Source organism: Lissotriton vulgaris, chromosome 3_1 (genome assembly GCF_964263255.1).
Source record: "Lissotriton vulgaris chromosome 3_1, aLisVul1.2, whole genome shotgun sequence".
NCBI classification, from domain to species: Eukaryota; Metazoa; Chordata; class Amphibia; order Caudata; family Salamandridae; genus Lissotriton; species Lissotriton vulgaris.
This window is the reverse complement of record NC_141689.1, coordinates 1822150882-1822176873: the sequence shown is the minus strand read 5'-3', so window position 1 is coordinate 1822176873 and position 25992 is coordinate 1822150882. Positions and strand designations below refer to the sequence as shown.

At 40.8% G+C, this 25992-nt stretch overlaps 1 pseudogene; it reads right to left on the bottom strand.

Annotated features, from left to right (window-relative positions):
• The window catches only part of LOC147728497 (uncharacterized), a 77765-nt pseudogene extending 56802 nt beyond the window's left edge, over window positions 1-20963 (bottom strand).
• Window positions 20964-25992: the final 5029 nt, after the last annotated feature.

Genomic DNA, 25992 nt, shown 5'->3' with positions numbered 1-25992 from the left:
ACTTGACAAACCTACAGCAATAGGTGCTCCTTTATTCCATGTAGGAACTGACCATGATTACTACAGGCGTCTCTGTGTATCTGTTATGATAGTTTTCTTGTGTGTGCATATTTAAAGACTACACAAAAGTCCAAAATATCCAAACGCACCACGTTGGGTGCTATGTTGCGTAAACTAAGACTCTAGCTTGACTTTGCAAGGCTTGATTTCCCACCCATGGATGCCTGAATTTAGTTCAGCATATCAACGCTTGAATCTGAAAATACAGATTGTTGTGGCCCCACACAACCCCAGTCAATATATTGTTGATATGGTGTTCATGCTACCTGCGTTAATAACAGTCCCTAAGAAAGCGATCGGGGATGCAGTGGTAATTCAAACACAATGTTGTTCTTTAGAATATAACACACAAGTTATGCACTAAGAGAAAAGACACGTTATATTAAAAAGTGTTTGATTTCAGCAGTCTCCTCCTGTTGCATAACACATGTAAAATAGCACCACAGAATATTAATAAAACACCACTGATGCGTGTTACTAACAAGAATATTATGAATGTTTCTTCATAGTTGAAAAGTCATTTGGCAACCTAACACTCAAAAGACTACTTCTATTCACTATACAATGAAAGCATGGAGTAGTTTAACTTGCATATTGAGTTTCTTCGGATCCAGTGCACTGTATATCTGTTTACAGTAAGAAGCTGTAGTTCTCAGTAGCTGGAAGAAAGTGTTCCCTCAAGAGGAAAAGGAAAACAAACATCAATTGTGCTCAGCTCCTCTCTTCTCAGACTTGTCTTGGTATCAGCTCTCATCTTAGGACTGGATGCAGTGGCAGTACAGCAATCTGGCAATATCTGTCAGAATCTCTGGAAGTATTTTGTGCATTAACCTGGGTGAAGGACCTCTCTAATCCAATGGCCATTTCATGATCCTTTTATATTGTTGATCACCAATCTTATCTTAAATGAGGAATTTTTGAAGGATTTCTGAAATAGCCTGTATGTATTAATTTACTAATCGTGGAAGCTTAGTATAAACAAAAAAGGTAAATATGTCAATTCAGACTATAGTGCTCTCGTTGTTATTAGCTGACCTTGAAAAACAGACAACTAGGCCCTTTTTGTCAGATTCAGGTCACCATATGTGTCTTTTTTAAATCATTATCTGGATGTCTTGACACCTTCACAGGTTCTTAGAAAGATAAGAACAGATGATATCTACGCCAACAGTAGGCATGCCGATGATCAGGCAGAAAATTAAGTCTTGGCTTGTTCAAAATTGAGTCTGGCTTTAGAGTCTTTACGTCACTTTCCAGTCTAACATCCTGGGAAATTGTAGCTCAACCCATGGTGAACCCTTCAGAAACAACCCTCACAAACCTCACAATCTGAAAAGTAGACTGCAGCTAGGCCTACAGAAATTGTGAGATTTGTTTTTGGAAAGTGGATTGAAAACTCATTTCGCACTGTAAACAGAAACAAAGCTTCCATTTGTGCAGCAGTTGCAGAGGCTAGGGGTGCCCTCTGAACTGTGATTATGGATGCATTTTTCAATACAAACAATAGCCAGGCGGCAGGTTCCTTTCTTGTACCAGGACCTATGACACACTGGTTACACCACTGAATTTACACATCCACTGAACATGACTCTAATAAACAAGTAGTACATCTCAAGAAAAATAAATAACGTTTTAATCCAGAGAAATATATTAGTAACTCATGAAAACATGAAAATAGAAGGCTGAAATTAGGCCTAAAGGCACTTAAAATTATTTAAACTGTGAACATCTGTTGAGCCTTAACTTTGAGTGGTCTGCATGATAAATGAACTAGGTGACAAAGGAAAACTGATACTCAAACTACAGTATCTTGCCTTTGCTTCCTTACATATGCATATGAAAATTGAAAATCAAACAGAGCTCACCAGCATAGGCTTTAAGGTGGGAAACAATCCATGATAGAATGCAGAATGCTTTTGAGTCAGGTGTGATCCAGCTCCAAAATTTGAAACATCTTTACTTGTATTTCTCCTACATCAGGAGAAATAAGCTGGAGCTCAACCCAAATGGAACCCCTTGGAAACACTGTTCACAAAGTCTCTTCAGAGATGGAGAGAGCTTAAGTAATCTGTAGATGGAGTGCCCATTTGCTCCTTCAATTGAATACTTCTTCCAATGGCCCAACAGAGTAAGGGATGTTAGAGGAACAGTAATACATCATCTGCCCTATTTCGAGCGGACAGTGTAATGCCTTCTTTTCTGTACATGCCAGCAAGAAAAACACTTGGTGGTCAGGAACAGGGAAAAATGACCCCCAAACCCTGGCAGAAAACTCCCAATGTGTATGGTTTATTATTCACACGTATTTTTAAAAAACTCAGACTTTAGGAGTTTGTTTTTGAAAAACAAAAACTTTTCGGATGTTTGTAAGCCTGCCATCATGCCTGATCGTGTGCATCACACTTTTCCTACAATGAGAGAAATAGCCATGACAATGGTTCCTGTCACTATAGAGACATATCCATAAGGTTAGAGGACATCTCTAAATTTAGAGTATGAAGGTCTCTCAGGAAAGAGGAGGTAATGTACTCCAACATTCTGAGAGAGTAAACACTGTCTACTAAATTCTAAATTGGATCCAAAATATGTGAGCTGTGAAGTGCTTATGATCTCCCATATTACATCACTCATTACTTGTTAAATGATATTATTGAAGACATTACTGATGACATCTCAAATTACATCATTGATGACATCACTGAAGACATCATTGATAATACAATAGTCATATGCATCTTAACATTGCTGAGGTTACACATATGGGTGGTATGGAAATAGTGTAAGCCCTGGAGACAAGTGTAATTGTACATTTTAAAGTTATATTGTGCACTGTTTACAAATCACTGAAGTTTGGGGTGAAAGAAGCATTTCATGTTGAACAAGGTAAAGGCTGAGTGTACCTGATGTGAGTTGCAGAGGTATGTTCGAAAGTAGGTTGTGGCATAAAGCCAAAGCCTTCTCTAAAAAATCTGTGAGAAAGAGAAATGGTGTTGTTGATAATACATTGTCCGCCAGTGGCTCTGTAGGCATGTGCCCGTGTTCAAAATTTGTAATGCAATGTTGAACACAAATTCTATCAGCTGTGAATTTCCAGAAATTCACTAAAGATTTTTTAGATTATTGAATATTGTAGAATGTAGGAGTGCCCCACATAAAGGTGCTTTATTTCACATTGGTATTGTAAGCATGCCTGTAAGGTTGTATGCCATTATGCCCATCTCAGGAATGTGCCTAGGGTATTTTACTAAACTACACTGCCTTGTCCCTAGGGCATTACGGAAGGTGTCTTTACAGTGGCAAATATATACCTGTCAACCGTTTGCCTCAAACTTTGGGGTCATGTAAAGTCTATAAAAGGGGAATTTTATTACGATGAATAAAAAAATGGTCCACATGTGTAGTGTGTTGAATTAATTCAAGTCCATAAACCCTATAGACTGGAATCGCTATGATTGGATGATGTCAGCAGGAATGGCATCAATTATGTCATTTGAGATGCCATCAGTGATGTCATTATTGATGTTATTTAACATTTCATGAGGGATGTAACATGTGAGTTCACGTGCCCTTGACAGTGGGGAGCAAGTTATAGTTAGCTCGGTAAAGTATGATTGGTGAATGTCATTTATTTTAAATGTTATTTTTTGCATTATTTCAACATCTAACTAAAACGTCACTTTACCTTTGTTTATTCAGTGAATTTCTAGAGTTTTTCTAATATAAGCAAAAGTTTTATTACCTTACCCAACTATAACATGTCTTTATACTGGATCACTGACATAATATTGAGGGACATAATATCGACTATCAAAAATATCGTAGACAAAATATCGACAGACAGAATATCGAGTTTGTATCTACAAACAGGTAAGTACAAAAATATTGAGTCAAAAATATTGTTTACAAAAATATAGTTTGTAAAAATATCGACTTTATTAAAAACAATGTTAAATTAAATTAATATTAAAAATTAATTACTAAAATATACTTTAAAATACTTAAATTAACTTATATTAATTAAATAATTAATGCAAGTTATAAAAAAATGTAAATCATATTTGTTAAAATATATATATACATAGTAACATAATATAATTAAATAATATCCAATATTATTACCGTACAATAGCGGAAGTGTAAAAATTACTATTCCCACTCCACAGAGTAAAACAGTAGGAAAAGCGTTGGATAGCGTAGGGGTAAAAATTACTATTCCCACTCCAAAGAGTGCAACAGTAGGGAAAGCGTTGGATAGCGTAGGGGTTAAAATTACTATTCCCACTCCAGTGGGTGCAACAGTAGGGAAAGTGTTGGATAGAGTAGGGGTAAAAATTACTATTCCCACCCCAGTGGGTGCAACAGTAGGGAAAGCGTTAGATAGCGTAGGGGTAAACATTACTATTCCAACTCCAAAGAGTGCAACAGTATGGAAAGCGTTGAATAGCGTAGGGGTAGAAATTACTATTCCCACTCCAAATAGTGCAACAGTAGGGAAAACATTGGACAGCGTAGGTGTTAAAATTACTATTCCCACTCCAAAGACTGCAACAGTAGGGAAAGCGTTGGATAGCGTAGGGGTAAAAATTACTATTCCCACTTCAGTGAGTGCAACAGTAGGGAAAGCGTTGGATAGCGTAGAGGTTAAAATTACTATTCCCACTCCAGTGAGTGCAACAGTAGGGAAAGCGTTGGATAGCGTAGAGGTAAAAATTACTATTCCCACTCCAGTGGGTGCAACAGTAGGGAAAGCGTTGGATAGCGTAGGGGTAAAAATTACTATTCCCACTCCAGTGAGTGCAACAGTAGGGAAAGCATTGGATAGCGTAGGGGTAAAAATTACTATTCCCACTCCAAAGAGTGCAACAGTAGGGAAAGTGTTGGATAGCGTAGGGGTAAAAATTACTATTCCCACTCCAAACAGTGCAACAGTAGGGAAAGCCTTGGATAGCGTAAGGGTCAAAATTACTATTCCCACTCCAAAGAGTGCAACAGTAGGGAAAGCATTGGATAGCGTAGGGGTTAAAATTACTATTCCCACTCCAGAGAGTGCAACAGTAGGGAAAGTAAATACTTCATATAATATTTAAAAAATATAAATTAATATCTATAAAAAATTATTTAAAAGTAATTACTAATTTAATATAATATAATATTTAATCTATTAAAATTACTAATTACCATTAATTATTACAATTAGTTACCTGTTAATAAAAATTAATTACAAAATAACAATTAATTATTTAACAATTAAAAATTAATTAACAATTAATTCAAATTAAATACAATTAAATAAATGTAATTATTTAATTAATTATGAATAAATTACTTCCCACCCTATTCCCCTAAAAACCCACAACCCACTACAGAAAATGAATTAGTAAAATTAACATAATTAGCAATTAATCAATTAAATTAAATTAATTGGCAATAAAAATTTAATTCATTACCCATAAAAACTTAATTAACTAATAATTCTAAATAAACAACCCTCACAAACTTCACAATCTGAAAAGTAGACTGCAGCTAGGCCTACAGAAATTGTGAGATTTGTCTTTGGAAAGTGGATTGAAAACTCATTTCGCACTTTAAACAGAAACAAAGTTTCCATTTGTGCAGCAGTTGCAGAGGCTAGGGGTGCCCTCTGAACTGTGATTATGCATTTTTCAATACAAACAATAGCCAGGGGGCAGGTTCCTTTCTTGCACCAGGACCTATGACACGCTGGTTACACCACTGAATTTACACATCCACTGAACATGACTCTAATAAACAAGTAGTACATCTCAAGAAAAATAAATAACGTTTTAATCCAGAGAAATATATTAGTAACTCATGAAAACATGAAAATAGAAGGCTGAAATTAGGCCTAAAGGCACTTAAAATTATTTAAACTGTGAACATCTGTTGAGCCTTAACTTTGAGTGGTCTGCATGATGACTGAACTAGGTGACAAAGGAAAACTGATACTCAAAGTACAGTATCTTGCCTTTGCTTCCTTACATATGCATATGAAAATTGAAAATCAAACAGAGCTCACCAGCATAGGCTTTAAGGTGGGAAACAATCCATGATAGAATGCAGAATGCTTTTGAGTCAGGTGTGATCCAGCTCCAAAATTTGAAACATCTTTACTTGTATTTCTCCTACATCATGAGAAATAAGCTGGAGCTCAACCCAAATGGAACCCCTTGGAAACACTGTTCACAAAGTCTCTTCAGAGATGGAGAGAGCTTAAGTAATCTGTAGATGGAGTGCCCATTTGCTCCTTCAATTGAATACTTCTTCCAATGGCCCAACAGAGTAAGGGATGTTAGAGGAACAGTAATACATCATCTGCCCTATTTCGAGCGGACAGTGTAATGCCTTCTTTTCTGTACATGCCAGCAAGAAAAACACTTGGTGGTCAGGAACAGGGAAAAATGACCCCCAAACCCTGGCAGAAAACTCCCAATGTGTATGGTTTATTATTCACACGTATTTTTAAAAAACTCAGACTTTAGGAGTTTATTTTTGAAAAACAATTTTTTTTCGGATGTTTGAAGGCCTGCCTGATGGTGTGCATCACACTTTTCCTACAGTGAGAGAAATAGCCATGACAATGGTTCCTGTCACTATAGAGACATATCCATATGGTAAGAGGACATCTCTAAATTTAGAGTATGAAGGTCTCCCAGAAAAGAGGAGGTAATGTACTCCAACATTCTGAGAGAGCAAACACTGTCTACTAAATTCAAAATTGGTTCCAAAAAATGTGAGCTGTGAAGTGCTTATGATCTCCCATATTACATCACTCATGGCTTGTTAAATGATATTATTGAAGACATTACTGATGACATCTCAAATTACATCATTGATGACATCACTGAAGACATCATTGATAATACAATAGTCATATTCATCTTAACATTGCTGAGGTTACACATATGGGTGGTATGGAAATAGTGTAAGCCCTGGAGACAAGTGTAATTATACATTTTAAAGTTATATTGTGCACTGTTTACAAATCACTGAAGTTTGGGGTGAAAGAAGCATTTCATGTTGAACAAGGTAAAGGCTGAGTGTACCTGATGTGAGTTGCAGAGGTATGGTCGAAAGTAGGTTGGGCATAAAGCCAAAGCCTTCTCTAAAAAATCTGTGAGAAAGAGAAATGGTGTTGTTGATAACACATTGTCCGCCAGTGGCTCTGTAGGCATGTGCCCGTGTTCAAAATTTGTAATGCAATGTTGAACACAAATTCTATAAGCTGTGAATTTCCAGAAATTCACTAAAGATTTTTCAGATTATTGAATATTGTAGAATGTAGGAGTGTCCCACATAAAGGTGCTTTATTTCACATTGGTATTGTAAGCATGCCTGTAAGGTTGTATGCCATTATGCCCATCTCAGGAATGTGCCTAGGGTATTTTACTAAAATACATAGCCTTGTCCCTAAGGCCTTACTGAAGGTGTCTTTACAGTGGCAAATATATACCTGTCAACAGTTTGCCTCAAACTTTGGGGTCATGTAAAGTCTATAAAAGGGCAATTTCATTACGATGAATAAAAAAATGGTCCACATGTGTAGTGTGTTCAATTAATTCAAGTCCATAAACCCTATAGACTGGAATCTCTATGATTGGATGATGTCAGCAGGAATGGCATCAATTATGTCATTTGAGATGCCATCAATGATGTCATTATTGATGTTATCTAACATTTCATGAGGGATGTAACATGTGAGTTCATGTGCCCTTGACAGTGGGGAGCAAGTTATAGTTGGCTCGGTAAAGTATGATTGGTGAATGTCATTTATTTTAAATGTTAGTTTTTGCATTATTTCAACGTCTAACTAAAACGTCACTTTACCTTTGTTTTTTTCAGTGAATTTTTAGGGTTTTTCTAATATAAGCAAAAGTTTTATTACCTTACCTAACTATAACATGTCTTTAAACTGGATCACTGACATAATATCGAGGGACATAATATCGACTATCAAAAATATCGTTGACAAAATATCGACAGACAGAATATCGAGTTTGTATCTACAAACAGGTAAGCACAAAAATATCGAGTAAAAAATATCGTTTACAAAAATATAGTTTATAAAAATATCGACTTTATTAAAACCAATGTTAAATTAAATTAATATTAAAAATGAATTACTAAAATATACTTTAAAATACTTAAATTAACTTATAATAATTAAATAATTAATGAAAGTTATAAAAAAATTTAAATCATATTTGTTAAAACATATATATATATAGTAACATAATATAATTAAATAATATCCAATATTATTACCGTACAATAGCGGTAGTGTAAAAATTACTATTCCCACTCCAGAGAGTACAACAGTAGGGAAAGCGTTGGATAGCGTAGGGGTAAAAATTACTATTCCCACTCCAGTGGGTGCAACAGTAGGGAAGCGTTGGATAGCGTAGGGGTAAAAATTACTATTCCAACTCCGAAGAGTGCAACAGTAGGGAAAGCATTGGATAGCGTAGGGGTTAAAATTACTATTCCCACTCCAGTGGGTGCAACAGTAGGGAAAGCGTTGGATAGAGTAGGGGTAAAAATTACTATTCCCACCCCAGTGGGTGCATCAGTTGGGAAAGCGTTGGATAGCGTAGGGGTAAAAATTACTATTCCAACTCCAAAGAGTGCAACAGTAGGGAAAGCGTTGGATAGCGTAGGGGTAGAAATTACTATTCCCACTCCAACTAGTGCAACAGTAGGGAAAACGTTGGATAGCGTAGGGGTTAAAATTACTATTCCCACTCCAAAGACTGCAACAGTAGGGAAAGCGTTGGATAGCGTAGGAGTAAAAATGACTATTCCCACTCCAGTGAGTGCAACAGTAGGGAAAGCGTTGGATAGCGTAGAGGTAAAAATTACTATTCCCACTCCAGTGAGTGCAACAGTAGGGAAAGCGCTGGATAGCGTAGAGGTAAAAATTACTATTCCCACTCCAGTGGGTGCAACAGTAGGGAAAGCGTTGGATAGCGTAGGGGTAGAAATTACTATTCCCACTCCAAATAGTGCAACAGTAGGGAAAGCGTTGGATAGCGTAGAGGTCAGAATTACTATTCCCACTCCAAAGAGTGCAACAGTAGGGAAAGCATTGGATAGCGTAGGGGTGCAAAGTACTATTCCCACTCCAGAGAGTGCAACAGTAGGGAAAGTAAATACTTCATATATTATTTAAAAAATATAAATTAATATCTATAAAAAATTATTTTAAAGTAATTACTAATTTAATATAATATAATATTTAATCTATTAAAACTTCTAATTAACATTAATTATTACAATTAGTTACCTATTATTACAAATTAACAATTAATTATTTAACAATTAAAAATTAATTAACAATTAATTCAAATTAAATACAATTAAATACATTTAATTATTTAATTAATTATGAATAAATTACTTCTCACCCTATTCCCCTATAAACCCACAACCCGCCTCAGAAAATAAATTAGTAAAATTAACATAATTAGCAATTAATCAATTAAATTAAATTAATTGGCAATAAAAATTTAATTAATTACCCATAAAAACGTAATTGACTAATAATTCTAAATAAATACCAACACATCATTTTACATATTTAAATATTTATAATTAAATTACTTCCCACCCAATTCTCCTATAAACCCACAACCCGTTACAGAAAATAAATTAGTAAAATTAACATAATTAGCAATTAATCAATTATTTAAAATTAATTGCCAATTAAAATATAATTAATAATTTATATTTTTAAAATATAATTTAAAAATATAAATTAATTAACAATTAATCAAAAATTAATACCAATAAATACATTTACATATTTAATTATTTATAAATAAATTACTTTCCACCCTATTCCCCGATAAACCCACAACCCGCTACAGAATTAAATTACGCAAAAATTAAAAAAACAAAATTCATTAATTAAAATTAATAACATAAATACACACTTTTCACACATATAATAACATAAAAAACACTATAATAAATTCGATATTATTAAAAAGTCGATAATTTTAATAACCTATATTATATACTTCGATATTTTAACTTTTTATATTTTTAACACTCAATATTACATTACTTACCTTATAAACGATATTTTTGATGTCTATATTCTGTCCATTCGATATTTTGTCCATTCTATATTTTAAACTCGATATTATGTCCATTCGATATTTTGTACTCGATATTTTGACTGTTTACCCTTTAAACTGTTTTTTCACTGAAAATCTGGGGCTTTTTGGTCACATTCTCGCACCTACCCTACCAACCACAGCTTATGGTCATGCACAGCAGAAGGTTGACCAGAGCCAGTCCTCTGGTCAAGCCCTGTGCGTAATCTCCTGCAGGCAGCCAACTCCCTCCAGAAGCCCTGCCCCCTGACCTTCTGGCTTTCGGTAGGATACGTAGGATCTCAATGTTGTATAATTTCTAATTTCTAATTTAAAATATTTCTAAAGCGCAGCGTACACCTTGCGGTTTCTTGGCGCTAGGGGGATCAGCAACTGAGGAAGAGAGACGGGAAGAAAGGATGAGAGGAGACATTGAGAGAGTTTTAAGAGGGGAAGGCCTGGCTGAAGAGGAACGTTTTCAGATCTCTACGAAAGGGGAGGTACTGGGTGGCAGAGCGGAGATGATCGGGGAGAGAGTTCCAGAATGTTGGAGCCAGGGTAGAAAAGTTGGCCCCACCCCACTTTTTGCGTGTGAAGCGGGGGATCTGGAGAAGGGACTTAGAGGAAGACCGGAGTTCTCTTGCAGGTACATAAAGGTTGATTAATGAAGAGATGAAAGCGGGGGCAGTGCCCTGGCGGGCCTGGAAGGCCATGCAGCCGATCTTAAAAAGAGAACGTTCTTTTACAGGGAGCCAGTGAAGCTCCTTGAGAAGGGGGGTGGAATGGTGATAGCGAGGAAGGCCGAACACCAGCCGGGCTGCCTGGTTCTGAATAATCTGGAGTCTACGCAGGCTGTACGCGGGGATACCATGGTAGAGAGCGTTTGCGTAGTCCAGTCGCGATATCACAAGTGCGGCCATGATGATCATAAGTGCCTGGGGGGAAAAGAAACGGGAAACAGTGCGGATAGTGCGGAGAGTGAGGAAACAGGAGGATACCACAGAACCAATTTGTGAATGGAGTGTGAGCTGGTTGTTTATTTTAACACCGAGTGTTTTGACCGTGGTGGAGGGGGTAGGTGCGGGACCAAGAGAAGGGGGCCAAAATAAGGAGTTCCAGGGGCTGGATGAACCACCAGTGAGAACCAGCTCGGTTTTATCCGGGTTCAGTTTAAGGTGGTTGTGGTGTAACATCTTTTTGAGCTGGAAAGTAGTACTCCCAACATATTGCATGGAACATGGGCACACCAGGGTGTAAATATAGAAATCAGAAGTACATGTGAGGCTGTTAACCGTGGTTCATTCTCCACCTAATAAATTAATGTATTTTCATCCATTGCTATTCGCCTTTTTCTCCCACATTTTGCTAATTCTTTGGTGGAATCCATCCAACTTTCCTTGTCCACAGGTTTCAGAACACTGTGCACCAGTATGTCTCTAAGAGATCTTGACTTCCTATAAGTGATGGAAATAATAAAACTCACGTTTTCACCTATCACCTGATCTCCCTTCACGATTTTCCAATGCTCATTCGTCATTCTATTTACATTTGTAGATTTACAATTAAAAGATGTGATGAAACTCACCTGATCTACCCCTTCCTTTCTCCTTCCAAGGGACCTTTGTTTTGTGAAACATAGAGAATCCCTAGTTTTAACCCTCCCTCTTTTTGCTACCTGTCTCAGGATCTTGATAGGCTATAATCTGCGCAAAGGGGCTACCCCATTAAGAACCTGAGACAAAGTGAGGCTTAAATTGGACTTGAAATGTGCGTTCAGGAACATAGCCAGGAAAGGTCCAAATATTCCTCAAGACGATTATAGAATAGTATGCACGGAAATAACACAGTATCCATGGTGAAGGGTCGCTGTGGCTTTTACTTCCACCCCTTGTACTTCTCACTTTCCTACTCCATGCTGATTAGATTTAACTCCAGCGAGTATAAGACAATAACTTACTAACTCCTGCATCTTCTTGACTAAATAGATAATGTTAAAATGTACTTCCTAGCAAAATTAACAAAGAATGTTTTGGTAACTGTGCCTTATTTCTGAAAATTCAAGAATAAATTACACCTAATCACAGAAAAAATTGTATTCCATATTTATATGTCAGAGCTTTGATGATGTGTTTAGGTATGGTGTTGTTGAAGACCTAATGTCTTTAATACATTAATATATACATATATAATATGCTTTGAGTCAGACTCTTGCTCTTGACTGGATGGATAGCTTGTATATCTCATTTCCCTTCAGTTTATTTGAAGTCTCTCTTCTCTCTTCTTACTTACAATCAATCTGGAGTATTTTTTATTTACTTCTTTGCATTCAAGGAATTACTTTGTATTTTACTTCTAGCATGCTATTGCAGTGCATGTGTTTTCTTGTTCTCTTCTTTGTCTGTTGCTTCCACCCTGAAATTCCCACCATTTTCCATATTGCCTGCCCACAGCTATACCACTGCTTCACCTGCTGGTTTTCGTTTACATGTTTTACTACCCCCGGCTCCTGCATTTCTCGTCTATTCCCTTCCTCACTGTTCCCACTGATCTGCGACAGACTTGCTCCTCTCAAACCCCATTCGCTCGTCTGTTACTCCCCTGCTTTTCCCCATCATGTTCTTTTACTATGTAATTTTTAAATATATCTTTTTGACCTTGTTTTTGAGAACCCAGAACCTGCAATTTGCAATTGGACCTCGAATTTCTTTTTCAAGTGCTTTTGTATATATTTTTGTAATTCATCATTCCAGGATTGGCGCTCTCCATTTTAGAATTGTACAATTTAAAAAACAAAATAACGCTGCAACAGGACACATGCACATACATGTGGTGATGAATGTGCAGATATATATCATCAAACGGTTGCCATGATGCGTATGGGAGAATGTGTCACAATGGAAGCATGCATAAACATCATTGTGCCTTTTTTTTTTTAACAAAGATGTTCAGCATCAGCAATAACCATTTTTTTTTTATTTTGCCAGTCCTGAACAGCATTGATAAAAACCATTGGCAAAGGCAGTAGATCTTTATTGGCAAAGCCAAGAGATGAGTCTGATTTGCTTTGCCAATGCATATTTGATTCTGTCATCTGGATTTTTATACAGTTAGAGAGGAAAGTGTGAAAGTTGTCATTTGGTGATTTATGAAGGATTAGACTGGTTGGCAAGATAGAGAGGTGATGGTTATAGTTGTAACTAAAAACAAAGCTATAGCTTGCATGTCACAAGTTTTACTCTCGTTGGGGGAGCGCAGCCCTTTATGCTCCCAAGAGCACTAAAAAGTGGTATTGAGGTGAGTTTGAGAATTATTTGAGTTGCCCTCTGACTTGGAACTTTAAATCTTATCAGATTTCAAATGGTCACATTTGCAACAGTAGCTTGTCATCATTGCAGGATAATGCCTTCGAGTAAAATGCCAAATTTCAAAAGCATAAATTATACCAATTATTTTCACATGATAACATTTCACAAGTTTAAGTTTGGATAATGTTACTGTTAGGAATGTACTTATGTACATCTTATGGAAAGGGCCACAACGGGGCTGTCCCTCTGGCCTTGTTTTTACTCACTAGCACAGACAGGGGCGTTTTCTTTCTTGCGCTCCAAACATATTTTCTTTCAATTTAGTTGCTGTCCCGTTTACCCATCGACACGTACAGAAGGCGAATCTCGGGCCCGCCGCCAACTTTCAAGACATTTTCATTTAATCTGTATTCCCCAGGCTCATCAATTCATCTCTCCAAACCCAATCTGCATCATTATTAGCCACACAGCCCTGCTAAAATAGAATGTAAAGTAAGACATCTGTGTTATCCTATTAATATATTCACAGGTTTCCACTTTCATCTTCGGATCATTAACGCCGTGTCACCATGCAGGTGAGTGTTGCGGTCCCCATGACAGCAACGTGGACACGCACGAGCCCAGAGCGTGCGTGGTGACGGACGCACAAGAAACCTAGATTGCGCACTTTGAAAGAGGCCGGCAGTTGTTCATCAATACAGCCTCTTTGACTACTGCTCTCGTCTGCCCTTTATTCCTAATTGGTAGCACAGAATCTAAGGCACTCGGGCAAGCCCCCAGCAGTGTCAGGAAGGTGTGCTGGCGCTGTTATGCCCTCTGGCTTGGCTGCCAGCCTATTCCCTCAGATCAGAGCCAGAAGGCAGACTGCTCTCGAATACCGATCACCTCAGCCGGACCCAGTGCTTTGAGTTCTCTCTGGCATCAATTCCTTCTGCCAGTTTCCTCTTCTGTTACTCTCTTTTCTTCTGAAGTTGACAACAAAGACATCCTCGGGGCCCGCCTTGATGTGAGTGCACTCTTGATGTTTTTACGGTGTATGTTTTTTTTCCGTACCCTAAAGTTGTGCTACTTTTGTATTCAGCTAGCACAATATTTGCAAACCAGAAGACGAAGTGAAAGCAAGGCCAGTTTACAGAATTATAGATATTTTAATTTGTACTGCGTTGCTGTTCTGAAGGGAACGCATTTCCCTCTGTCGCTCATCTGCATATCTCATCTGTGAACCTGAAGGGTTATCTTGCCGAGGCTACGGTCCCTGTTTACCTTAAATTGGCCTGACGTGCCACTATTAATTTTGAGAGATGGCTGTATAGGAAGGGGATGAATATGGAATTTCTGTGAAGTGCAAAAAAGAGAGAACTTTTGAACGGCGTCGGTCCTCTGTGATAGCGAGTTTTAAAAGGGAAATCTCCAAAGAGCTAATTAGTGGTGGAATGGAGCTCCGACTGAACAAAGCTGGAAAGCTAGCCTGTAACTAAAAGGACCTGGCCACGACTGTCAGAAATCAAAGAGCTCCCAGTCAGCTGGCAGTAACCTTGGGCTGCTATTTGACAGGGACAATATATTACATTTAGAAAAAACTCTGTATGCGGCAGGGAGTGACAGCTTTAACCAAAGCAGCCTAAAGAGAAATGCGAACATCACCAGCAGAAGAGAACATCTCACCAGCAGAAGAGAACATCACCATCCAGGAAATGGCACTGACAAAGGAAGGCGGCGCTTTTGATTCTCCGAGCATCACAGCATGCCTCCATGCTTAAAACGTGTTTAAAGACTGAATACAAACTGGAACTAAACACTGCTACTAAGGTAGATCTGTCTATTGCAATGATCGTGCCCTGGCTGCACCCTTAGCACAGGTTCTAAACGACAAAGGAATCCATAATACTTTCGAGGTAAATGGAAATCAGGCGGTAGCTCTGTGCTTCAAGAATAAAAATTGCACAATATCTAACATTGTTAACCTGTGCATGACGCTGATCTCTCTAATAAAGTACCAGTCTTTGTCAGTGCAGCTACTGGACTTCGTCCTTTTGTAGATTCATTCGCATCTCTAAAGTATAATTTTAAAGTAGTGGATGGGCCCCATGCACCGTGCGAGATCTCCTTGAGATTTTCTCTGCGAGGATAACAAGCATTAGCAAAGCCAATAGGACTGGTTTAACAAGCATGAAAACACAGTAATACACACAGGAAGTTTACATACATTGCATGCACTAATTCAGCTTAATGCAATAAAGGCTTAGAAAAATTGGCTTCATCAGTACTGGCAAACAAGTTGCAAAAATGGATTGCTTTCCATATGCAATGCATTTAGGAGATACATAATTATATGCAGGGGTGTAGCTCGGTCAGTAAGCAGCCGCGTTGTGTGCAGGTAACAACGGTGGGGCCACGTGGGTGGGGTATTTCGAGGGCCAATGCAGAGGAAAAATTAATTATTTATTTCATTTTTCCCTAGGCATCTGCATTCGAAATACCCCCCACCAGACCCCTCCGCCCCACTGCTGTTACCTTCATGGACCGCAGCTGTCAGTAAATTTGGGGGTGAGGGTGAGCTTCATATTTCCCAGCAATCCTGCTAGCATATAATGGTAAAATACATTATCTGAGAAGCATGGCATGAGGGGGCTTAAGGGTCAGTCGAAAGGGAGAGCAGTGAGGATTAGGGTTACTTAAAAGACAAATTGTTGTAAAATAACCAAGAGTTTTAAGGACTTCAAAATAGAGAGGCGACCCTTGTGTGTATGTTTTTGCTTCTGCGTTCATGCAAAACTCCTAAGTGAAATCTGACAGGCACTTCACCCTACCAGACTGAAAGCACCCCAACCCAACTATTTACTAGAGAATCCATTTATTGGGGGGGGTGCCACCCTCCCCTACCCCCCCCCCCCCCAAGCTACACCCCAGGCTGTATGTGACATAATGTATGATGATTGAGTGTACTTTCCTGATGTTAAATCGTCAATCACACATTCCACTGGAAGTGCTTTGTAGAAGGCTGAATGATACATCACATAGTCAATAACATGGGGGAACAGAGTCATACTCCTCTGGATGGAGCGAAAGCCCACTTTAGATTTTTAAAGCATGGGCAGAAATTCGTCTTCTAGACAGCTATGCTATCAAGCTGGACCTAAAAACACACCTGTTGCAACAGTTGTAGCTCACATTTCCAATCCTGCTTCCTCTTACATTCTTGTAACATGCAAGTCAGTCTTTTTTCGAAAGAAGTAGAAACATGGTAAGGTTTCCTCTTAACTGTTGCGTTAACAAATTAGGAATTTACGAGCCCCTGCCACCGTTTCTCAGAAATGATTACCAGCCTCATAAATATGCATTTAGATGTGGCTGTGTACTCATCATAAATATGGCCCAACATACGTAAGGCCAAACTCTACCTGGATGAAAATACATCTTCAGTTGATAGTGGGGTAACTGGCTCCATATGTGAGTCCCATACGAAGTATTGCAAGAATATGTGGGGTTTAAGTTGACCCTCTGTGTAGTTTGCGTAGTAGCGCTAAGAGTAGCTACGCGAAGTGCACTTTGCACTACGTGAGTTACGCGAGCTGCGTAGTGCGCTGTGCAAAATGATGTCCGCACTGATCGCACAGTGCCGGATGCTTGTCTGCACTGTGCAATCAGTGCAAACCGCATCTTGCACAGTGCAAGCAGTCATTTACTGCTGCTTGAGTAGACTTCTACTTGAGCGGCAGCTTTCTCAATGCGGACTGGTAGTTTCTCATTGCGAGCATACACGAACACTCGCAATGAGAAAACTGACCTCCCCGCGTTGTTAATCTCGCTGGGAGGTTTATTTTCCACGCTCGCGATCGGCAACTTGATGTTGCTAATCGCGAACAAGGAAAAAGTCTCGCCGGGATATCATTTTGCTCGCTCGCGGTCGCTAACTTGATGTTGAGGACCACGAGCAGGCAAAAAATTACTGCTGCGCTACGCGTGTTTGCACTGTGCTACGTGCAATTCGAGTAGTGCGAAGAAGCGCAAACTTCGCAAACTACGCGTAGCATAGTACTTTGCCCAGGGTCAGTTTAAGTACGAGTATTTTGACTGGTTGAACATATTGTATATGCGTTAATAGTATAGTATTTGGCGCAAATATTTAGAGAACCAATCTGTCAGATATTTTAAGATACTTGTATAAGCAGTGCTTAAATTGAGGACACTGCAACTTGCAGCATCCATTAGCTCTGCCAGTGACAGTACCAACTCAATTATTAACCATAACACTCTTACATGTGTGATAATTCATATTATCCCAGGTCCCCAAAGCTATAGGAATTTCTTGGGTGACAGGTATCAGTCATGTTATGTTATGTTATGTTATGTTATGTTATGTTATGTTATGTTATGTTATGTTAGTAGTTTTTATAAGGCGCGCAGCTGCCCCAGCCAAGGGGCGTCCCGGCGCCTGATCAGGTACCACAACACAACAAATCGATGCTGGGAAGGAGAGGAAGGAATCAGTCAGCGATTGGGAACAAAAAAGTTTTTATGGCGCGCCTAAAGGAAGTAAGGCTGTTCAAGGCTCGAATATGGACAGGGAGAGAATTCCATAATCCTGCCGCTAATACTCGAAAGGAGCGACCTCCCATCCTACTCAGTCTAAACCGTGTATTGACCGCCAGATGGAGAAATTCCGATCTAAGAGACCGCGTAGGAACATAGGAGGAAACAAGCTTAGCGAGGGCTGGAGGAGAGGAAAGCTTCAAGATTTTAAATGTCAGGCAGAGAGCCTTAAATTAAATTCTCTGTCTGACTGGCAGCCAGTGGAGAGAGGTCAAAACTGCAGAGACAGAGCACTGTCTAGAAAGGCCAATGATGGCTCGCGCCGCGGCATTCTGCACCCTTTGCAATCTAGTGGCCTCCGCCTGATTCACTCCGAGCAGCAGCGCACTCCCATAGTCCAGTCGAGAAAGAATGGAGGCTTGGACCACCAGTTGCCGAGTAGGGGGGTCGAAGAATTTGAGGACCGGTCTCAGCCCTCGCAGAATACCATAACAGGTAGCTGCAACCTTCTTCGTGTGGCTTGTGAAGGAGAGTGTAGGATCCAGCCAGACCCCCAAGTTCTTAACTTCGGCAGCTGGGATGGGAGTCATCCCCAATTCTGGAGGCCACCACTGGTCTCCCCAGAGCTCCGCCTGCTTTCCTAAGATCAGGACCTCGTTTTTTTTGGCATTTAACTGCAGACAGTTAGTTCGCATCCAATTTGCCACGGCTATGAGTCCTGCACGGAATCTGGGAGCGTTTACCTCGGGATCACCGCTGAGTGTCACCGCCAGCTGCGTGTCGTCGGCATACGATGTCATGGTTAGGCCACATTGTCTGACGACTGCAGCCAGCGGTTTCACATATAGGTTGAACAAAGTGGGGCTCAACGCAGAGCCCTGCGGAACCCCCAGCCCCGGTGGATGGAAAGAGGACTGACAAGGTGGAATAGCCACTTTAAAAAACCGGTCCGAGAGGAAAGAACGAAACCATTGGAGAGCAGTCCCCTCAATTCCCACTCCCTCCAAGCGCCGGATCAGAATGTCATGAGACACCGTGTCAAACGCGGCGCTCAGATCTAACAGGCGGAGCGCCGCTGTCTGCCCAGCATCCAGCACCGTTCGCAAGTGCTCGGTCATAAAGAGCAGTGCAGTTTCGGTGCTGTGTTGTGCACGAAAACCATTCTGGCTCTGGTCTAGAATGTTATTTCGAGAAAGGTGGGCGGACAAGGTGGAGTTCACGTGTGCCTCAGTAACCTTGGCGGTCCAGGGCAGGAGGGAGATGGGACGGTAGTTTTCTGGTAGTAGGCGGTCAAGGTTAGGCTTCTTTAAAATTGGGCTGACCACTGCCTGCTTCCAGGAAGAAGGGACCACACCCGATGTGAGCGATAGATTGATCAGATCCAGTATAGGCTCACGACATAGGGGAGGAAGAAGTCTGAATAACTCTGGCTTCAGCGGATCTAATGGAGAACCGGATTTAATTTTGAGGCTCAGAGTATCAAAGACCTCGTCAGACATTACTGGCAGGGAGGACAGAGTTTCATGAACCGTAGCCATCACACCAGTTTGCTCAGCATCGGGCACAGATGACGTAAATCCTCGGTAAATCGCCTGCACTTTCTCCACGAAAAAGGATGCCAGACTTTCACAGTGAGAGTCCGTGCAGATTTCCACCGAGGTGGCCCGTTTCCCCATAAGGTCTTTGAGAACCTTAAAGATTAATTTAGACGGGTTGGGGCTATTCTGAAACTCGAAAGCATAGTCTGCGGCCCGGGTTTGACAGATTGCCCTGTGATAGATCTTAAGCTGGGCAAAATACAAAGATTTCAAGGTGGGATCAACGGATTTCCTCCACGCCCTCTCAGCTTGCCGGCATGTTCTCTTAAGCTCGGCAAGAGTATCATTATACCATGGGCTGGGAACTTTAGCATGACATTTCGACCAGCGCATCGGTATAAGTCAAGGGCGGCTAGGACCCAGTTACGAAACTGCTCGTATCCTTGTTCCACATTCAGCAGATTGCCCAGGGGCTGCGCCTCCAAGATCTTATAAAACTCCTCCAGTTTGAGCTTATGCCAATTTCTTTTAAGGATCAGTCTGTCCACAGGTTTAAATTGTGGGTCATCTATAGGACATGAAACTTTAACCAGCAGATGATCAGTCCAGCCTACCACCATCGGGTCAGAGACCCTAGCCCGCTCCAGTGTGGTAAAAAAGGGGTCAAGGATATGACCTGCTGTGTGGGTAGGGGAGGTAACTAGTTGGATCATTTGCATGGCTTCAAGGTCCGCTAGCAAGGTATTAATAGGTGCTGATGACCCCTGATCAAAATGGATATTGAGGTCGCCTACGATGTTAAAATTAGCACATCTCGGAGCTAAAGAGCTGACCACGTCAGCAAGAGCGGCCTTGAAGACAGTGTCGTTCCCTGGCGGGCGGTAGATAAGCATACCGCTAAGTGTAAACTGATGACTGAAGGCTACCTTAAAAGAAGCGCTCTCACACGTTGGTAAGTCAAGAGCTTTCCATTCAGCCGGGAAGCAGGATTTTATCACCATAGCTATGCCACCCCCTCTAGAATTGCGGTTAAGAGTAAACACTGTGTAGTTGGAAGGGAATGCCAGATTGATTATTGCAGTGTCCGCATCCTGAAGCCAAGTCTCAGTGAGGAAGATGAGGTCAGGAGAGTCCTTTTCGATCATGTCACGTAAGGACTGATGGTGCTTGACCAACGATCTCACGTTCAGACTCCAGATGCTAAGTACACGCTCAGAGATATTAGTACGTGTATTTTGGGCATTCCTTTCCACAGAGCGCACCCAAGACGGGGTATCAAGTGACAAACTGCCACAGGCGCAGTCATAAGGACCCGACAACGGGTGCACAGGATCATGAACACACACCGTGAGCCTCTCTCTAATAGAAAGCAGAGCGGCGCGATTGTACCTGAGCGTCAAGGTATTCTGCATGATGGTATGATGAATAAATGCCAGAGTCCAGGCCCCGCTCACGCTTCCTCAACGCGGACGAGCGCAGACGGGCAGGACTCTGGCACGACTCCGGCTAAGCGACGGCGTCCCACTGCGCGGTCCCGCTGCGCGGGAGAGGACGACTTTAAGTAGGCGTCGCAATGAAGAGCTCGAGCGTCGGGACGCTCCAAGATGGTGCCCGCCTAAATTTCCACTAACCCAAGCCAAGATGGCGCCCACAAGAGCTCAACCCCGGGACCCGGACCCTCCAAACGGCGGTGCGCTTTCCAAAAAATTAGGTGCAGGTAAGGGGACGAGTACCCAGGCAGAATAGTAGTAAAAACAAGGGAGAATCCAAGCAAAATAACGAAAATACAAGACTGGTAATTTTAAAAACACAGCGCACTGGCAGCGCGACCTGCGCTAATGCAGAACCTAATCCTGGTAAATGTATATTAAATTAATAAACAGCTGTTGTTGGGCTCATATCTAATTTAGGCAGTAGTGAGCCATTGGTAGAGTTTGGGAAGCTTACACATACACTGGTGATGTAGAGATCTTCTATGTGAACCATATGCAAATTATTGGAGTGGGAATGCTTCCTACTGCGGTACACTTGTTCCTGGTCAAGAAGTGCCCCAATGCACTGTGAGTTCCATTTATGGCACCAACAACAAGTTATGGACTCCCAAGCCACAGAACCCAGCCTTGTTATTGTTTGAGGTACCATTATCTATAGGAAATCAGATGTAGTCATACATACCTTTGAGCATTATATCCAAGACCTGGCTGAGGACAACTGAAATAGTTGACCCAGACATCCCATTGGAGTAACTAACTATGTTCTGGAAGGAGCCAGGAGCACAGAAATGTAGTACTGTCACAATCTTCACATGTGGGATGGCAGTCTGAATTGTTATGTCTGGAAGTACTTCAGATTGAAGTTATTGTGGTGAGGAATCAATGGTACCACTGTGCCATTCCTGCATGGTTTCCAGATCGAGACTAGGACGTCGATTAGGATGGCGGACGGACTTGCGTCCGTCCGCCACACCGAGGTGGAGGGACCGTCTGCAGGGGCAGCGGCGTTCCCTCCATCGGAATTAGGATGTGACCGCCACCCTGGCAGTCACATCCCGTATATTTAACATTGCGGCGGGTGCTGCTTTAAGCAGCACCCGCCGCAAAGTTAAATATGCATGCTTTGCATTTGCATGCACAAAGCGGCAGGCACCGCACGGTGCCTGCCGCTTTGTGCATGCAAAAGCAGGGGGGTACCATAGGTACCCCCCATGTGCACCCCCCACCCCCGACACACTGGGGGCCTGCAATGGCCCCCCCAGAAGCAAATGTCCACATGCTTTTCCACGGCGGAAAAGCCGCTGCGGAAAAGCATGTTTGCACACACATCGTAATTTGGCTGGCGGTGTCTTACAGACACCGCCACCAAATTGCGGTCAACACCCCGCGGATCAGCAGCGGACGGACCTGCTGTCCGCCGCTGATCCCACCGCCATCATGATCTGGCGGGGGTGTTTTCGAGGTTCGCGGCGATGAATCCGCATCCTCCGGGCCGGCGGTGGCTTCCACCGGCCCGGAGGATGCGAATTCACCGCCATCATAATCGACCCCATGGTTTGTACACTCTTTCATTCCATGAATGTATTCTTGAGCTAGTGGATAGACAGATCTGTAACATAGGAGTGCAATTTATCAATGTTGTACGTTCACACATATTGTACATATTTAAGCATTTCTTGATTTTAGCCCAGGTAGTCTGATATACATTTACTTGATTTTCACATTTGACATAAAAGATCTCATAATTTATTATCACTTTTTTATCTTTCTAATTATGTAAAAATATATTAACGATTCTACTATTTAAAAAAAACCCTTGACGCAACCTAGATCTGCTGAAAGAAGCGTCAACAACTCGCCTTCCTTTTCACACACTGTAGCGACTCCCCCATCTAGAACTAGCAAGAACAACAACAACAACCCCCCCTCTCAACAACCAAATTTAGCTCCCCCACCCTATCAAAAAGTAAAAATAAAAAACTGTAGATAAAAAATCATGTCTAATTTCCAAAACATTTAATATTTACATAACTTTATATTACCATAGGTATACTGTTGATTTTTTAAACTTAAAAGCAAAAGGTAAGTGGTTTTATTTATTTATTTTACATTCCCTATTTATTTATTTATAAAGTTTTATATAGCACGAACAAGATCCCGAAGGATATCAGAGCGCTTTACAAAAATGATGGAAGGAAGGACATAAAAGCAATGACGACAATGAGTAAGAATACAAAAAAAAGGGATAATCACATTATTACAAGGTTACAAGGCAGATAAGACAGGATTTGTAGTTGTATTTGTATTTGTATTTTACATTTGTAGAGCACAATTATCACCGACAGGTCTCTAAGCGCTATCAAGAGAGAGAGGCACGGCCCTGTTGTTTGTCACTCTCATCTCCCACTTCCCACCCCAGCCACAGCTCACCGTGCTTACCTGCATGGGCCGCCACTGCAGTCAGATCAGCTATGATGAGTATGACAGGTTGTGCCCCCAGTGCATCACATTTTCCAACATTGTTCCATTTTTGTGCATATATCAGGTGCTCCGTCCAAAGCAGACTAGCTCACCTCTGAGTCCCCTATTCACACCGCCACCACTATGAGTTGGGCAGGTTTATTGGACTTCCTCCCCACCACTCCCCTGTGCCCCCCTTGTGTGACCTCTCTGTGCCCAGTTTTTTGTTATATATGTGTTCTGTGAGTACCCTTCTACAGTCGTGGCTTATAGCTCAGTTAGCAATGTGGTCCAGGCCTCAAGGTCATCTTGTAATTTATCATCTTGTTTATTATTTTTCATGTGTGCTTCCTCTGCAAGTGCCCACTCTGTTGCATCCTTATGCCACAACGCAAATGAAGTGGCTCTCGTGCTCAACCAACCTGTTGCCTCCCACCTATTAGCCAGTACCAATGCTAGCTGACGGAAGTTCTGGGGCATTTTTCCCCCTCTCAGCAGTCTGATAAATCCCAGCAGGCAGGTCTGCTGTGCTAGAGGAATCACATAAGGACATAATATAAATACACATATAACATGTATATTGACACAATATTAACACATATAAACACATACTCAAGTCGCTAGACAGCCCACAGTGTCCTCTTCAGTTAGCCACAAGAGGACCGAATCCCCCTGGCGGGAGGAGGAACGGGAGGTCACCACTGTTTGAGATAGTGTGAGGAGTTCCTTTGACTGGATGGGCCCGGTAGGGGGGAGGGTTCTGAGAGGGTGGGAGGGGGTTTAGTTACACAGTTCATGTAATTGAGACGGCCAATGTTTGCATCACTTGCTGGTTTAGTGTATGCCACCAGTGCAACTCAATTTACACTACCAGCTGCCGGAGTGGTTGTAGGCGGCTTGCTAAGTATTTCTACGCTGACAACAATGCTTTCTTTGGTTTGATTCTTACGCTGCTGGCCTGTGAGAGGTTTTAGGCATCATGCCGTGTTAAAAAAAGCATGCCACTAATAAAGGTTTTTGAAAATTAAAAAAAAATAATAATTCAAAGCAGAGATTATTAAGATCTACTCAGATAAAAATGGTAGATGTGCTATAGCTCAGTGTTTTGTTGAGGGCAGTAAATATACATTTTATGTGGTGTATGGTTCAAATTTAGATGATCCTATGGTCATTGATAAGGTTAATATGGAATTGCTTGGTTGGGAGGGTGAGCGGTTGGTAATGGGAGATTTTAATTGCATTATGAATTATGATATTGACACTACTAGACGGGGGCATTTAAGAGGATGCGTAAAACACGGGCCGCAATTAGAGGAATAGGAAGAATACATGACATAAAAGATGCTTGGCGGGTATTACACCCTGATATTGCTGGTTACACCTATTACTCAGCTGTGCATAAACTGTGCTCTCGCATAGATATGGCCTGGGTGTCTGATAGAATTTTGGAGACAAGCCATATGGAGCTCTGCCCATGGGTCACTTCTGACCATAACCCCATCCTTCTTTTTTATTTTTAAATGAAGACAAGGAAGCAGAACTCCCGTCCTTTTTCATTCCCTAGGCATCTTTTGTTAAATGAGGATTTTATATTAAAACTTAAGGTACACTTAAAATAATTTCTTGAAATTAATATTGGCTCAGCCTCACATATTGTGGCTTGGGATTCTTGTAAAGCCAGCATTAGTGGCTTCGCTCAACAGTATATATTCAGACAAAATCATGAATGTAAAAAAAGGACAGATGAAACTATTGCTAGAATACTCTCAGCAGAAAGACAGATGGCTGAAGCACTCAACTGAAATAGAAGAATTGGGCCATATTTTAGTTGGTCTTAAATCTGCTTTAAAGAACACACTCAGGGAAAAAAGCCTCATTAAAATGAATAAATACCATGGCTGGGTTTGTGGCACTACAAACCCTGCCATGCATAATACCATTTGCTTCAGGTCTGAATACTCTTAAAATAACGGTATATGCAGACGACATCGCAGTTTACTCAGTTGATGTAGTAGAAGCAATGAAAGGGATTATAAAGGAGGCTGAGAGATTTGGGACTGTTTCTGGCTACAGACTAAACACAAATAAGACTCAAGTAGTAATGAATTATAAAACACGAACTCTGATACAAGGAGTATATAATGACGCTACCTACCTGGGGATTAAAGTTTCTGCTAATTTAGAAGAAATAGCTACATTAAATTACAAATTATTATTATAAGAGACAGCTATTTCATTAAAAAAGTGGCACAAGGTTCCTTTTAGTATAATTGGGCGGATACATTTTATTAAATGAAGATTCTCCCTAAATTTCTTTATTTATTCCGGTCTATTCCCTTATGTATTAATAACACCTTTTTTAAACGTTTAGAGGGTGTATTAAGTAGCTTCGTTTGGAGCTATAAAAAAGCGTACCGCGCAATTGAGACATTGAAACTTTCATTTAGCCAAGGGGGCCTTGACTTCCAAGATTTTAAGGGTATTTTTT